Below are 12,450 nucleotides of genomic sequence, written 5' to 3'. Positions count from 1 at the left end.
GAAGTCTTCTTTAATTGGGGGTGTTATTTGAAACCCTGACTTTAGCATTATTTCAGTTGTAAAGCACCCAATGGGAGGGACGGAGAGGGAGGGAGGGAAGAAGGAAGGAAGGAAGGAAGGAAGGAAGGAAGGAAGGAAGGAAGGAAGGAGGAAGGAAGGAAGGAAGGAAGGAAGGAAGGAAGGAAGGAAGGAAGGAAGGAAGGAAGGAAGGAAGGAAGGAAGGAAGGGAAATACATCTACAAGTCAGGCTCAATTTCATGTATCTGTGTGAGCGAACGATGTACTTTTCTTCCCTAAAACAAGAAAGTGAATTGTCATTGTCTTCTTTGGGTATATTTGTGACTTCCCAATTTAGCATTTTGCCCTGATGATCTCATATCAAAATGTTAATCAATCTAATCTTAATCCATTAGGTGCTGGCACCTGCTGAGACCCCTAAATCCTACTTTCCTCTACAGTAGTTAAACACAAATGGACATACCATACCAATAGAAACTATTTTAAAAGATGGGAGAATGAAGAAGACAGCAAGATCAGCTGCAGTGCTTCATTCATGTGCAAGCCAGGTCTAATGCTGGGCCTGTTGACTATTGTATTTAGCAGATTATCTGGGTTTTCCAGGCACATTGGCAAGTCCCTCTGATTTCAAGAAGATGCACTTTCAAAATATGTCTTCCCAGGATTGCAGATTTAAATTATTGCACAGAAATTGGTTCCTTTTGCAAAATAATTTCCTATAGCTTCAAGGTTAAACAGGATATACTGGTGAAAATTCTTGAGTAGCACCCCCGTATATAGTTTTTCCTTTTTTTAAAAATGGCAAAAATCACCCTGCCAGGAAGAATGTGTGGGTTGGTAGCTGAGTCAGATTAATGCAACAATGGGATAGAATGATTTAATCCTTCCCATAATGCTATTTTTCTGACTGAAAATTTCTCTCCTGAAGCAATATTTATTGTACCAGGCAATATATTCCGGAACCCACGAGAAGAACTCTGGAAGAAAACAAAGATCTTTTTCAGGCAATTTCCAAAGTTTTTAAGTGTAGTTAGCTGCCAGATCCCCTTATACAGAGAATTCCACAAATATAAGGAAATACAGAAAAAGCTAATCTAAGTCATCAGTATCACTTCCGAAAGATATCGTATCAAAAGATATACTGGCTTCATTTTATAGATCTTGGATCATATACTAAATTGCATAAAACGTAAATAAACTTGGGTGTAGTGTGTTATTTTGCTGTTCACCACACCCAAGGAAGAAAGGGAAAGGTTTCTGAATCAAATAATATTTCATGTACCCGACAGGTCTGTAAGAAACAACACTGTTTTGCCACATAGGAAACCTAACAAGGGAAGGGTTAAAAAACAGTTTCTGTTGAGCAGTCAGCTATCAGAACCAGTATTCTGTACAGCAAAGTGTTAATCTCTAGCTCCCTGCATATTCTTAAGGCCTGTTCTGAATTGGAGCCACAAAACATTTAGAGAAAATATCATTTTAATATTAAGGAACTGGACATTGCTGAGTGACTGGCCGAATACAAAAAAACAGGATAAATTCCAGAATGTCTTCCTGTTTTGTTTTGTCTCTTAATATCTTAATATTCTTGAATAATGCGACAAAAAAATGAGCCAAAAACTACGTTCTGGGCCTGGTGGAAATATGCTTCTTTCTTATTCAATTACACCAGGAAATCACTTATCATGAAATATACCAGACCCCTCTCTTCCTTCCATATTACTTCATGTTTAAGGCCTCATGAAAAAAAAAAAACCTTAGCATAACAACTATGAACTCCTTGCCTTCCTTCCAATACTTTTGGTCACTCCTGAACCAGTGCACCCATTGCAACAATCAACAACATGTTATTAATGCTGCTAAATAGCAAATGCTGCCGAACAGACTAGCAAACCAAGACACGGGCTCTTGCCCGTCTACAGTGCATTCAGAAGGTATTCAGACAATATTGTTATGCTGCAGCCTGATTCTACAGTTGTTGAAATTCATTTTTTTCCTCATTAATCTACACTCGGTACCCCATAATAACAAAGTGAAACAGAATGTTAGAAATGTCTGTAAATTTATTAAAAAGGAAAAAAAACCCTGAAATATTACATCAGCATAAATATTCAGACCCTTCGCTCAGTACTTTGTTGAAGCATCTTTGGCAGCAATTACAGCCTCGAGTCTTTTTAGGTATGACGTGACAAGCTTTCACACCTGCACTGGGGGATTTTCTGCCATTTTTCCTTGCAAATCTTCTCAAGCTCAATGAGGCTGGATGGCAACCTGTTGGTGGACAGCCATTTTCAGGTCCTTCCAGAGATGTTCAATAGGGTTTACGTTCAGGATCTCTTGGGATCGTTGTCATGTTGAATAGTGAACCTTCAGCCCAGTCTAAGAATAAAATGAATTTCAACAACTGTAGAATCAGGCTGCAGCATAACAAAATTGACGAAAGTGGATACGAACACTTTGAGTGCACTGTAAATCTATGCATTCATCCTTGTCAGCGGTGAAATCCACTTACTTTTGCTACCAGTTCGGAAACAGGAGCACGTGGGCGTGTGTGCGCACTATGTGTGCACGCCTCTTCTGTGCGCACGCACCTCTTCTGCGCACATGACCCTCTTCTGCACATGCATAGAGCCATCGACGCATGCACAGAGGGTCAAAAATGGGACGTAATGATATCCTGGCGAGTGGGCAGAGCCTCCCCCTGCCAGTGATACCGGTTCGCACGAGCCGGATAGATCCGGCTGGATTTCACCACTGATCCTTGTCCATTTTTGATTTTCCATCATAGAAAACATGCTAAGATAAGTAGCCCAATTTTCCTGTTACATATTGTAAACAGGAAACAATATTTTAAACAAGAAGCAATAGATTTTAGAATGTGACAAACCAGAAACTCAAATTTACTTAAAACTATGATTTGTTGAAATTTGGTAATCACTAATTCAGATGTAACATAGAGAAGCTTTCAAATCTTAGCACTACAGGAAGAGAGAACTGACAACATATCATTTATTTAAACCATGTCCCAAGATGTTTTTCCATGCAAGAAAAAATAGCATTTCATTATTTTATATATGGGATGTTAAGGGATACATCCAGGATATCTCTGGTAATTCTGTTACCTCTGTCCTTCTATACTTGCTTCGTCCCCCACTCAGTTCCACTTCTTGATCATGATGGAGCTTGCCAGAAGGTGAGAAAATGACTTTTCTATTGATTAGGATCAAGCACTAATTATTGTGCATTATGCCCCAATACAGATAATTGCAATGACATCCCTTTAAATGTGATCACAGAATGTTGTATACTAGCTTAAGTGTCACTCTCCTCATGTCAGAAAACCCATCATCCATATCACATGGCTAACATAATATCCATCGCAGGGGTGAAATGTAAAATTTGTTACTACCGGTTCTGTGGGTGTGGCTTGGTGGTGGTGGTGGTAATGTGACTGGGTGGGCGTGGCCAACTTTTTTTTTTTTTTAACTTTTCAAAGCATTTTTTCTAATGCTTTGAAAAGCCTCTCTGACGATCAGGCAACTCAGCTGGGATCATCAGAGGCTTTTTAAAAAATGCTTTGAAAAGCTTCTCTTGCGATCAGGCAACTCAGCTGGGATCATCAGAGACTTTTCAAAGCATTTTTTTACCACCTCTTCAGCCAAGAGGTTGCAGAGGCTTTTTTTTTTTTTACTTTTAAAAGCATTTTTTCGTCTGAAGAGGTTGCAGAAAAAATGGTTTTAAAAGTAAAAAAAAAAAAGCCTCTGATGATCATGCGGCTCAGCTGGGCATGGGGGAGGGGGGGCGCAGGGATTTTTGCTACTGGTTCTCCATCGCTACCGGAGCAGGTGATCTGGTCTGAACCAGGAGCATTTCACCCCTGATCCCCATCGTTATAACTGTTCCAAACTAATGATAATTTGATGTAATTGACTAAACCTATCATAGTCCAGTGACAGTTTCCCCATAAGCTGTCAAGAAAACTGCCATAAACAACAATTGCTGCCAACTCAAGTATATTGGACCCTTGGGATCAATTACTGCAAAGTTACAACCAGTTTGGGGAAATTTAGTAAAACATTAGGGTTTTTTTCAGATGGAAGAAACAATTATAGAAGCTAATTTTTGCCATGCTGAAATATAAATTTGCTAACTAAAGAATGGAGAGCCAATTTGGTATAGTGGTTAAGGCACCAGCTAGAAATCAAGAAACTGTGATTTGTAGTACTGCCTTAGATCAGGGGTGAAATGCTCCCGGTTCGGACCGGATCACCCGATCCAGTAGCAATGGAGGCGGGTGGTTCAGAGATGAGCCGCGCGATCATCATAGGCTTTTTTTTTTAACTTTTAAAAGCATTCTTTCTACAATCTCTTCTGCCGAAGGTAAAAAAAAAGTCTCTGATGATCCCAGCTGAGCAGCACGATCGTCAGGCTTTTTTTTTAATTTTTAAAAGCAATGCTTTTAAAAGTAAAAAAAAAGATTGCACACCACAGCTGATCACCCCCCCATGCGCGCTGTTCTACTTACCGCATGCCTCCTTTTGGCATGCACTGCACGTGCGCACCTCGCATTTGGTGCATGATGCGCACTGCGCATGTGCAGCCAGTGAACCGGTAGTAAACCAGTTCGGATTTCACCATTACCTTAGATACAAGGCCAAGATGATCTTGGGCCAGTCACTCTCTCTTAGCCCTAGGAAGAGGCCACCACAAACCACTTCTGAAATCCTGCCAAGAAATTACAGGGACTTGTCCAGGCCATTCACAAGAGTCAAGACTGATTCAAAGGCACCCCCCCACACAACTAAAACTAAAGATTAGATCCTATCAAAAAAAAAAAGATCCCTGGCATTGGGAATGCCAAAGAGGTGGATAATGTGATAAAGCTATTAAATATTATCGGATTTTACTTCACAATGATTTTCATTCTCCCTCATCCAGCCTTCTCATTGTGAAAGTGTATCATGTGCCCTTCCTTCCAACAAAAACAACTGCAAACTATGAATCAGATATGCCATTTCAATTCCCCACCTCCTCATAAACAACCAAGTATTGGTAAGAAGCATGTAATTTGACAACTGCATGAAGGGCATTTCAGTCTTTTTTTCAAGGGACATATTGTTGTTTAGGTAAATCTTGTCCATTTATTTTAATATGGCTTAATACTTATTAGAGATATTATCCCAATTATTTATTATAGGTCAATGTCTTACACTTTTGGTTTCAGAATTTCTTTGCCTCAGAGTCATTGCTCCACATCCACTTATTGTTAGAAATTAGACAGCTGTTTTGTATGAATCAGAACCACAAAATCATCAATCCCCATCATAGTTGCTACTGGCAGCAGCTGTCCAGGATTTTGGATTATAGCTGGAAATCACACTCAGAATCTTCCACCACTGATAAGGCACCAGACTACATCATTGTAGTTGTATCTGTCAGTAGGTGTCTCTTTGAAGGCCTGTGCAGTCCAACATTAGTTTAAAGAGAAATAATAGAGGGAATGGACAGATTCAGAGTTAATTGAATCTATCAACAGTTTGCATCTGACTGTCACATCTCTGGCATTAATTTATTCTCCAGCTAAGAGGGAGATTCAGATGATGACAAGACATCATTTTTGAAATCACAATTCCTTATTCCAGGATCTTACACATAAATAACAATCTAGTCAATGCGATGGGAGCCAGCAATTGCAGAATTGGCTCAGAGGGAACCAGTTTAAAAGCAAGCCCCAAATTGCTCATAAAACAGGATGGACGCATCTGGAATGCTAAAAGAATATTGTGGGATCTTATATGAAATGATTGCCTCAGAGGGCCTGGGCCATTCACAAATGATTTTCAATCAGAAGCCGGTATCTATCAGAAAATAAGTTTGCTCCTGTCATCCCATTTAGCCTCCAAATTATTTCCTAGTTCCATCCCCATTTTCCCCTTTTCTTGGCAGATGAGATACTTATAAATTGAATACAGGAACTTTCGATTTTTCAAAAATACAGTACATATAAATTCCAAATTCAACTCAAATTTTCTTGCTTTGCCGTATGTAAGCTTTTAATTTATGTTTTAAAACACTTCTTGAAAAAGTTACATGGGGAACAGGGACTGTGGCTACCACAGTGCCTATAGATATAATTGTGCTCGAGAATACCATATTGGGGATTTAACATAAGAACAGTTTTGGCAGTTTGGTTTACATGCTGCTCCAATCTCTTATAACTCTGAAAAATGGATGGATCCAAGAAGTATACATTTGTCTGTTTGTTTGTTTTTCAATTTCTATGCTGACACAATTCAAAGTTTCTCAGGGCTTACATAAGGTAATCAGGTAAAAAAAAAATCAAAGTATATCTGCATAATATAAATAAGGGAACATCAGATTGACAAATATTTCAAAACCTGAAGGAATAACAGCAAAACATCTCGGCATCAAAGTCTGCTAGAAGTTTTAATGGTCTTCTTAAACACCAGTATTATCTTTGTTTTGCTTTATGTATTGATATTGGTTACTCTTGTCTTTAAGCCTTGTTGTACACTGTCCAGATGCCTGCACAATTCACAAAGAAGGAAGGAGAGAGGAGAGGAGGGGAGAGGCGAGGAGAGGAGAGGAGAAACTTACCATTGTGCAAGCATAAAGGTAAAGGTAAAGGTTCCCCTCATACATATGTCCTATTGTTCCCAACTCTAGGGGCGGTGCTCATGTCCATTTCAAAGCCAAAGAGCCAGTGCTATCCGAAGACATCTCCGTGGTCATGTGGCCGGCATGACTAAACGCCAAAGGCGCATGGAATGCTGCTACCTTCCCACCAAAGGTGGTCCCTATTTTTCTACTTGTATTTTTTATGTGCTTTCGAACTGCTAGGTTGGCAGAAGCTGGGACAAGTAACAGGAGCTCACTCCACTATGCGGCACTAGGGATTTGAACCACTGAACTGCCGATCTTTCAATCGACAAGCTCATCATTTTAGCCACTGAGCCACCGTGTCCCTTTGTGCAAGCATACCCTCCCACCAATAAGGAAATTTTCCTCACTCAGATGCTACCAACTGCATCATAGCTTCATGACAAGTCTTAATATGGATTCATGTTCCTTTAGAGGTGAATACTGGGTATAAAATGAATTTTTATTTTTGTTTTTATGTAGTTCATTATTTTTATGGATTTTAACTTGCCTTTTGGGATAATTTATCCTTTCACGATAATTCACAAGTCATCAGACTAAACTGCTTTGTGCCCTTGTTACTCAGAGGAAACAAGTGAAGAAACATCAGCAAATATGAGTCAGAGATCTGTAGGCTGGCTCATAACTTGTCAAGTTGACTTACATTCTCTTTTTACCACCCCTGAAAGAAAACTTGGTGCGCTGGGATCAAACCAAATCTTTTGTTTGAAAGCTTGAGGTATAATATATATATATGTTATAAGGCTTTCAGAGGGATTTCAATGTATATAGGATTTGGTCCCAGTCAAATTAAGGTCCAGGAAGATTTTTGCTCTTTTTGTCAGATACAGTACATCTTCTCTTTTGGAATGCAGCCCAGATCTTTAACTGACTCCTGCAGAATCCCTATTTAAATAGTTCTGTATTTTTTCCTAATGCCCAGAATAATTTCCAGGTTAGTCAAGTAGTCTATACACAATCAAATACACAAAGAACATGTTATGTAAAACAAGATGTAAATCCATCATGTTTGTTAGAATGGACAAATTATCTCTGTGTTAAAGCATGCCATGACTGACCAGCACCTCCAGCAACTGATCACTTTACAAATATAAATTCAAATTTAACCTCCTTTTACACTCTATCTGGTACATATTACTGACAGTAACAGTTGCTAAACCAGTAAGAATCGCTACTTCTGTCTGAGCACATAGGAAGGAGCAGGGCTGCCAAGATGATTATTAAGTGCTGGGACAAGATTAATATGCGCCCCTCCCCCCGTGCATGCACATACACCCCTGCATGCACCCTGCACATTCACATGCAATCCCCCCCATGTACCATGTGCCCCGTGCATGCATGTCAGAGACCCGAAGACCATTTCCACACAAATTAACAATAACAGCAAAGTATTTTGCAGTTTTCCTGTCCTCCAACATGTGTTGCATTACACGTGAGGAACATTCAGCAATTAACTCATTTTGGGAATCGGCACTGAGATAATGTACTTGAAGTTTCATTTTGATTAGTTTCGCTTGTTTTGCATTTAACGCCAAATTGAAAAAGTGTTTGTCACCCCTTTTTATTAATCTCATCACGTTTCTGTTTTTCCTTGTGTTTTTGAGCTCCAGATTTTTGAGTTGACATTTCATAACCATTCATAAACTGAATGAAATAACATATATTCATAAACGAAATGAAACTAAACTTGCAAACTTAAATAAATAAGTAATGAAATTAAAATTCAATAAATTACATCAATAACTGTTCGCTGAGTTTCAGATTAATAAAGGTTATGTCAAACAAGGCTGCAAGGCAGTTTTGCTATACACTCAAAGTATAGAGTATGAAGTATATATCCAATATTGTTTTTCTTTTTAAAAATTTGATTTTGTAAATTTTTTCCCCTTCATGGGCCCCCTTTGAGCTCCATGGGCCCCGGAACAATGTACCGGCTGAATTCCCCTCTCCTCAGGCCTGGGAAGGAGAGAGAGCATAGAACAAAAATCCATATAGCATCTAAGTAACTAACTAACTAATAGATGTATAATATATATTTTTTTAATTTGATTTATATGCCACCCTTCTCCGGAGACTCAGGGCGGCGTACAATGCATTAAGCAATAGCCTTCATTCTTTTGTATATTTTATACAAAGTCAGCTTATTGCCCCCACAAACTGGGTCCTCATTTCACCTACTTTAGAAAGATAATCAAGATAATTGGTGGCTTACTTTTAGGTAGTAGTTGCATGCCAACACCCCATTTAGTCATTTATGTTATGACAAGTGTTATTTTATTCATTGGTTCATCGGTTCATTCTAAGAGTATTTATAAGAATGATTCAACATACACACACACAAACATGAATCCTCCAAAATCATGTTGGCTGGGAACTCTAGAACTTTTAGTTTTGACCTATGGGGTATATCAGTTTGCAAAAAGCTGATGTGCAGGGCTTTCTTCAGATCTTGATATACAATATTTTTTCAGGAAATAATCACATACTGGCCCTGACAATCCACCGTATGAGCAACAACTGTCCATTTCTTGTGCCAAAAAATATATTATATTATCATATGCTACATGAACAAATCAATATTTCTTATTCCAAAGACTCTTAGTTGATTACTCCTTTGAACTTTATTTATATGGTAGTAGTGAATAACCTCTACCTAGAATAACATGGCTGCAGTATTATGCAAACTAAAAACACAGAAGATTTTAGTCTCATAAGCTTTTAGGTCACAGATTTTTACTGCCCTGGACCATGCATTGAGCATACTCACAAGATAGAAAAATTGCAAACTGCTCAATTAAATATTTATTTCAATCATTATTGTGCATTATTTATTAAATAGTGCTCCAATTTTTTTTTGTTCTTATGTCATATTCTTTTCCTTAAGTATTTTGGCTGAAAGCAACTGGGGAAAAATGTTCCCACTTGATTTTTCCTTCTGTTGGATTGATTGTATTTATGATAAATATATCAGAACAGACTGCTTCAAGGATCTTCGCTGTTTTCTTCTGCTGCATAAAACTGGGGATAAATGTTAAGACAGCAAATAAACTGGAGCTTTTGTAGAAAGATTAGCAGTTTGCTTGAATGATCAGACACTTGGATCTAAAACCTAACACAATAAATAAAGGAAACAATTTATTAAGCCAAAAGATATGTACTATTCCCTGGTCAATCTTAATTGTAACAGAAAACAATATTCTACACAGATGAGATGAGCAGAAGTGGAACTTGATGGTTGGCTGCAAGATCCCATCATGTTTTCTGGTTTTTTTGTTTTAACTCCAGTTTGGTTTAATGGTGGAGTGAATCCAACCTTTGTCATTTGTAAACTATGGTTTATTAATCAAATAAATCATATACTGAAACTGACCATTGATCTTTCTAGCTCAGTATCATCTGTGCTGAAGATGCTCCAGACTGAATTCTGAAGCTTATTTTCTCCATGTATGCATGTTTTGTGTCCATGTATGCATGTTTTAATTAAATATATATGTTTGAAATTTTCACTTTTCACTAATTTTGCTTTTTCTCAGGAAAGGGAGACCAAATGTAATAATTTTGAGTCAAATTGAGAATTTACTTCTTCTATTAGCTCAATGTGTTACTGTGGTCCAACAATTTACATGTACTTTTGAATCAGTGCCCATGATGAATGTTGATTATTTTGCTTTGAAATACAAATAGCAATGGTAATGCTAAATTTGGAAGAAAATTTGCCTACTAACAGTTACCTTTTGGATTCTAAGAAATATGTATTGTTTCCCCTTTTGTTATCTGAAACAAAAGAATGTGAATGTAATCAGAATAACAGACTAACAACACAATAACGGAATTGGAAGGAACCTAGGAGGACTTCTAGTTCAACCTCCAGACTCTATATCATTTCAGACAAGTGGTTGTTCTTAAAAACCTCCAGTGATAGAGCACCCAGAATTTCTGAAGGCAAACTATTCCATTAATTGTTCTAGGAAAGTTCTCCTTATTTCTAGGTTGGTTGTTTCCTTGATTAGTTTCCACCCATTGCTTCTTGTTCTGCCCTCAGGTGCTTTGGAGAATAGGTTGGATCCCCTCTTCTTTGTAGCAGCCTCTTAGATATTGGAACACTGCTACCACATCACTTCTGGTCCTTCTTTTCATTAAACTAGAGAAACCCAAATCTGCTATCATTCTTCATGTGTTTTAGCCTCCAGTCCCCTAATCATCTTTTTTGCTCTTTTCTGCACTTTCTAGAGTCTCAAATCAATGTACAGTATTATAAAGAAGATGTATAGACGACTGAGTTAAAGCCTTTGCTTACTGCATAAATGAAAGCATCTCCAGGAGATTACTATTTCCATCAAAGTTAGAGAAGAGGTTATGGACTTCTTGAAGTAATTTATAATACTACATTCCTTTTGATAACAAACAAGGGAAAGATCTTCAAATCAAGATAGGGCTACTAGTCTGGACTACAACAATCTTAATGATTAGACAAAGAATTTTTGCTAGCATCTCATAATCATCCAGATTATTTACAGTCCTAAATTTGGAAGGGAATTCTTTGTGCCTTAAAGCACTTGGCATCCAAAAAGCATTTGATTTAAACGTCAACAATATTGACTATGTTAGCCGGCAAAGATCCAGGGATACCGAGTCCTTCCCTAAGCAAACCCATTCATTTGGCAAACTTATGCTGTTTCATCTGAAACCCATAAAATTACATGATTTTGCTAACCCATGAAATTAACCCCAAGTGTATCCTGCGATCATCAATGACAACTTTTCTCCAGAGCCAACCTAGTGGTAAATAAAAGTTGCTTGAAAAGGTGAAAAATGCTTAGGGGAAAAATAAGGCCCAGATGTGTGCATTTGTGTATGTTATTATTTGTGTGTGAGAGAGACAGACAGACAGACAGGCAGGCAGGCAGGCAGGCAGGCAGAGAGAAATATTATTTTCCACTTTTCTGTGCTAAAGCCAGGGAGTAGAATCAGAAAAATAATAATAATAATAATCCCGTTTATTGGTTTCTGCCCAAGTCCCGAAGGCTCGCAGAATCTGCGGTTTAGAGATGTATAAATGTTTTTCCTCCGCCTCCACACTTTTCTCTCCGCCTCTCTCTCTCTCTTTCGCAGCTTGGGAGGTTTTGATCTCCTGCCTGCGCTCGCTTTTCTTTTTCTCCGCCGCCACACATGGCTTGAAGTCCCCGAGCCAGAAAGCAAAGCTGACATATTATTATTATTATTATTATTATTATTATTATTATTATTATTATTATTATTATTATTATTATTATTATTATTATTATTATCATCCTCTCTTTCTTTGAGCGGACGCCGCCGCCGTCCAACACTTAGAAAGGAGGCTCCAGCTGGGCACCGGAATCTCCGTCGATCTTTTTTTTTTTTTTTTTGCAGAATGTTTGAAGCTCTTCTCCTCTCTCCTCCTCCGCCTCGTCCCCTCCCCCCTTACCAATTGGCGATCGAGAAATGATTAATCGGGTTCGGGGTGGGTTTTTTTTTCTTTCTTTTTTCTTCTCGGCCTGCAGGAAAGGGGCGGGAACCCGGCGAGGCGAGGCGCGGCTTGGAGAGGAGCGAGGCGCGTGAATGGGCGCCTGGAGTGAGCTCCGCTCGTCCCGCTTTCCAGTAAACATTAACCTGAAGCTGCGTGCGTGTTCCTCAGCCCCGACTCCCTCTCCCTCTCGCGCTTCTCTAGCCAAACTTGCGGCTGCGTCACGTCAGGGAGAAACATCCCAGGATGCAGCTTAGAAACCT

The sequence above is a fragment of the Pituophis catenifer genome, unplaced genomic scaffold (assembly GCF_029215685.1).
Source record: "Pituophis catenifer annectens isolate HBS135680 unplaced genomic scaffold, rPitCat1.0.hap2 SCAF_1, whole genome shotgun sequence".
Taxonomy (NCBI): Eukaryota; Metazoa; Chordata; class Lepidosauria; order Squamata; family Colubridae; genus Pituophis; species Pituophis catenifer.
Note: the sequence above shows the minus strand (reverse complement) of the source record.